This window comes from Sminthopsis crassicaudata, chromosome 2 (assembly GCF_048593235.1).
Source record: "Sminthopsis crassicaudata isolate SCR6 chromosome 2, ASM4859323v1, whole genome shotgun sequence".
Lineage (NCBI taxonomy): Eukaryota > Metazoa > Chordata > Mammalia > Dasyuromorphia > Dasyuridae > Sminthopsis > Sminthopsis crassicaudata.
The window spans coordinates 490,840,890-490,846,889 of record NC_133618.1 but is presented as its reverse complement, the minus strand read 5'-3'; positions in this window follow the sequence as shown (position 1 = coordinate 490,846,889).

The window sequence follows — 6,000 nt, the reverse complement described above, 5'->3', positions numbered from 1 at the left end:
TCTGAATTTGGATTAGATAAAATAATAAGAAAATTTATGTGGAGGAAGAAAAGATAAAACATCTTAAAGGAAATAATTTGGATATTATCAGATATATGACCAAACTATCTAGAACTGGATAAAAGGTAGAAAAGTGAGTCAGTCCAATATATTAAATAAACAAGATCTAGAAATAAATGTATATAGTCATCTAGGATTTGAAATTCTTTGTTTGACAAATATTATTGGAAAAATTTCATAACATTTTTGATTATAAGCATAGCAGGAGAATGGTGTTAGGCCCCAAATCAGAAAACAGAACCCTTCTATTACACATCATCATAGTTTCCCCCCCACCCCAGCAGTAGCCTCTCCAACCTATCTCATATGGGAACAACATCAGCTAATGTTTTCTGATTGGGGGCCTCCATAGACATAAATGTATTTGGTAATGATATGTTAAACACGTGAAAGAGAAAGAATACTGGCTAACCATGGAACTGAAACTAAGGAGCTTTTAGAAGCATTAGACAAAGTGTGTCTTCCCTCTGCCTATCACTCTCCTGCTGACTTGTTTAGATGAGAGAAAAATGTGTTTCGCTAAAAAGAGGCCTTAGTCCTTTCCATATAAGGCCAGCATTTGCTCCATGGAAATTCCATTTTTTTTTTTTTTTTTTGCCTTCTTGTATTTGTTCATTTTTGCTTTTAGCTGAAGGAATATTGGAGACATTTATAACTAAAGCAAGAGGGAGCTACAGTAATTCATCTATTGACTAAGACCAATTTAGAAATGAACTTGATGGGAGCAAATGATACTTAGAAACTTCTTTAAGCTTCTCCCTAGAAATTAAGAGGCAAGGGGGAGAATGTGTTCCCAGATGATAGGAGTGGCTATATAAATGTGTATAGTTGTGTTTTTGTTATATATCCTCAATAAATATCCTTTTATAACAGCTAGCTGATACTAATTGATTAAATGAATATTTGCTCTAGGCAATAATCATTTGGTGAACATATTACCATGAGGGTTGAGCCATTAGCATTAGAGAAAGATATCCATAGCCTCTCAGGCTTTTACTTAGAAATTTGAGAGAAGATATGGTCAATTAGTTCTGGAAACCAAATATGGAAATCCAAATATTGCACAAAGAGTTTGGTAGAGAAAATCCTGAGTTTCATTAAAGTTTCATACTTTAATTCAAGTATTTAGTAAGTCCTTTCTAAGTATAAGACACTGTCAAATTATTCTGCCTTCTCTCCTCTGTTACTGCCTATACATTAGTAAAAAATCCCATCAGCTAATGTCTGGATAATTACAATAGCCTCCTAATAAATCTATCTGTTTCAAGTCTCTTCCCATTTCAACCCACTTTAATTCAGATACTAAAGTAATTTTCCAAAAGCACAAATCCAACTATGTCATGTCACTACTCAAAAAACTTACTGCCTCCCAATTGCCTTTGGGATGAAATAAAACATGTTCAAAGCCCCTCATAACCAAGCCTTTCTCTAACCTTTCCTTTTTATATCTTACCATTCCACCATATGATCTTTAATCTAGTGATATTGACCTCCTTTTTGTACCTCATACAAGATACTTACTCACTTAGCTCTGAACACTTTGTTTAACCAGCCCTTATACCTATATTGTTCTCCCTCTTCATCTTCATACTACCTTCTATAACTTTCTTCAAGTTCCAACTAAAATTCTACCTTCTATTGGAAGACTTTCTCACTTTCTTTTAATCTCAGTGCCTTCTTCCCTTTGATTATTTCCTCTTTATTCAGCATATAACTTGTTTGTCCATATTTGCTTACTTGCTATCTCCTCCTCTAGACTGGGAGCTCCTTACACTAAGAACTATCTTTTGCTTCTTTTTATATCTTAATATTTAGTATTGTGCCTTATATGTAGTAGGTGGTTAATAAATGCCTATTGAGTAAATCATACATCCCACCTGGATTTCAGTAAGACACTTTACAATTTGTCATTTTTGTGAGTGGAGAGAAGGATAGATGCTGGTAGAGTAAAGTAGATTTATAGGCATTATCTTCCAAAAATATTTCTTAAGAAATATTGGAAGATAGAAAAGTACATATCCATCATTTAAAAAAAAAATTATCACTATCACCAGCAGCAGCAATAGCTACAATAACAAAATGTTTTCTCATAAAGAAACATCACAGTCAGATTTTTGGACTACAAAGTCAAAGAAAAAAATTGCAGAGAATGAAATCATCTCCACATTAAAATAAAAAATAATCAGAAACAACACAGTCTTATTCTATGGCTATAATAAAAATTAGAGTATGATCATTCAAAGAGCAAAAGAGATAAATTAAGTTGCAAAAGTAACATAGGCCTACTAAGCTAAGTAAAAATATCAAAGAAAAATAGTTGAACTTCAGTGAAGAAGTAATTTAATAATTCTTTCACAAAGTCCCAGAGATGAACAGGTTATTCAACATGCTATTTGTTGAAATTACAATGCAGGAAGTAAATATTCTTAGATAGCAATGAAAGATTAACACAAAACTTTGTCATCATATGACTATCAGGATAGAAAACTGGATATTTTTCCAATTTTCATGAGCTCTTTAACTATTCCAAAACAGGAATTATGCACAAGGAGCTAGAACAGAAAACAGACTTTGTTAGTTGCAATAATATCAAGGCACTTTAATTTTTCTCTCTGAGTTGGAAAAGTGTGCATATAAGTTATAGAAATGTAGATTTAGATGTTATTGTTAGATATCATCTCGTCCATTTTAGACTCCTCATTTTACAGACCTCAATAACTCACCAAAATCACAGTAGTAGTAAGAAGCAGAATTGATATTTGAAACAATGTTTTCTAATTATATATTCTGCATTCTTTCCAGCATATCATATTGTGTCCCTAGCCAAGAAGGACAACAGATTGCCAAAGCCAACATGTGATTCTTATATCCCAGTGACTACAGATGCTTACTGAAAAACCTATCCTAAAGAAATCTGGAAATTTTAATGGCTTCCAAACTCAGTATGTATTAACAGCATAATATGGCTGCCAAAAATTGTGATCTAGGACATATTAGGTGACATAATGGAAAGAAACAAGAAGAAAATGTATCAATAGATTTATCAGAAAAACTTGATTTGACTGACTTATGAATAGAAATATTATTGAATATATTCATAATGGTGAGAATTAACTAAGCAAATCAATCAAATTACCTCTCACAACTTAAAGTATATTAAGAAGCTCCATTAAATCAAATCATTTGAAGGCATACCAACCAAGTATGTAAAGGTTATGATTCTGATGAATTCTGCTCTTATTTCCTGAGTAAACTCAGTTATACTGTGAGAAGCTTGTATGAAAGCAGAATCAAATTCAGAACATGATATTTCAAATATTTCTGATGGAGATGAAGATTGATGACTTTCAGAAATGAGCTTTACAGAACTGGATGTCAGTGAGAAATAATGAAAGGATAAAGAGAAAATAGGACTGCTTGGTAGCAGGAAAACAGAGGTATCAAGGAAGAACAGTAGTCAGCTTTATAAGCATCATGAAATAGAAGATTGGTACTGTTATCACCAGTTGCACCCATCTTTCCAAGGTCAGAGGAAAAGTACCAAGTAAACGTCTCCTCTATCCACATACCACCACCACTATCACACACACACACACACACACACACACACACACACACACACACACACACACACACAAACAGAGAAAAAGTACAGATTTCAGAATATCATTCTTACTCTGAACTCATTCCTCCTTGAATATGAGCTCCTCAGGGCAGGGCTAAATTTCCTCAATCAGCAACTTATTTGTAATATATTCAATTACTCAACAAAGTCATCTAAAGTGATCAAAACTTTTTCACACTTCATTGAAATGCCTTTGATTGATTTGGGTCAATTGAGTGGAATTCTTATCATCCACAAAGTATCAGGGCCTAGAATTATATTACTTATTTTAAGTGGGATGAAATCAATTGAGTTGCTCAATTGTCACCTTTACACAAATACTACTTAGCACCCTATGTACTTTTACAAAAGTTGGTCATGTGCTAGGACATAAAGCATTCATAAACAGATGTAAAAGACAGATAATTATAATTATAACTTTTTAAGAATATAAAGGAAATGTAAGTTAAAATGCAGAACTAAATGAACAATAACTAATGGCACATTAAATAATGAATGGGTCAAAGTAAAAATCATATTTTTCTTGCACAGCATGACAAATATGGAAATATGTTTAGAAGACTTACACATTGGACCTATATTAGATTGCTTGATGTCCTGGGGAGAGGGAAGAGAGAGGAAGAAAAAATTGTAATACAAAAATTGTATTGCAAAGGTAAATATTGAAAACTATCTTTGCATGTATTTGGAAAAATAAAGTACTATTAACCATAAAAACAGTATAAATCATATAAATAATGCATAATGAGATGAAGATCATAAAAACAATTAAATAATATAGGAAAACTTATTGGAAGGAAGTAAAGGAGTCCTACAAGGAAAATTTATATCTTTTCAAATATGTTAACAAAAGCAAAAAAAGGTCAATGAGCATAACACTTAATTTAAAAGAGTAGAAATTAAATAATTAAATACAATTAAAAAACTAGAAATTAGCAACTTTAAGAAGTAGAAAAGAAAAATCTTGAAAATTTAGAGAGAAATAGAAAAACTTAAAAATCAATAGAATTAATAATCAAAACAAAGAATTATTTTTTTGGGGAAAATCACAATATTGATGAGCCATTCATTAGTCCAATAAAGAAAAAGAAGGAAATACAAACTGCTAAAATTAAAAATGAACAAAATTAAATCATAGAAAGTAAAAAATAATGTTCTTATTGGAAGTTATATACATATTTAGACACCAGCAAAACTAAGGCTTCACAAGAATTATTATAAGTATATTGTTAAAATATTTAATAAGCATTTTTAATATAAGTGAATTGTGTAATAAAAAGCTAGCAAATGGAAAATGGTTAATGAAAGTCTTTTTATGAGACAAATATGTATGTGATATACAAAGGAGAGTTATAGCAAAGAAAAAGCCTTATACCAACATCTATATTGACTATTGATGTAAAAAATTTTAATACAATTCTTTATAGGAGACTACAGTAATATAACCACAAAATAATTCATTAGGAGCAATTTGGACTCATTCCAGAATGTAAGAATGGTTAAATATTGGGAAATAATTGACATAGTTCAATCACATAAGCAACAATAACAACAAATGCTATATGATTATTTCAATAGATTCAGAAAAAATTTTTGAAAAAATGTAGCACTTATAAAAAACACTAAAAGCAAAAATATGCAATATACTTCTTTAATATGACTAAGAGCATATTTAATCAAATGTACTTGTAATATGTAATATAATATGTAAATGAAGCAATTTAATCAAATAAATAACATACATTTTCCCTGGAGAGACCTAATGCAAATGAATATAAATAAAAATTTTTCTTCTTTTTACTAATATTTGAAATGATTCTAGAAATTCTATCTATAATAATAAGATAACAAAAACAAAGATTTAAACACCAGCAAAGAGGAAAGAAAATAATCTCTGTTTGCAATGATATTATAATATATTTACAAAACTCCAAAGAATCAGTTAAGAAAATAAATTTTTCTCTACAGACTTAACCAAAAAGCCAGGAATAAATAATAAGAAAAAAATCCATTCAAATTAACAACAAAATATGAAAATATAATTTTACAGATGAGGAAATTGAAGCAAACAGGGTTAACACTTGCCCACAGTAACACACTTAATAAGTGCCTGAGATCATATTTGGACTCATCTTTCTGACTGTAGGCACAGCACTCTGTCTACTATGCAACAATTTGGAATGTGTAAAAACAAAATAAAATGAAAACAAAAACAAATATACATCAGTGAAACAAATCTGGCTAGAAATAACATCATGAAAGCATTAAATTAGATATATTTTTTACAATGATAGCTAGGGGATGAACTTGTACTT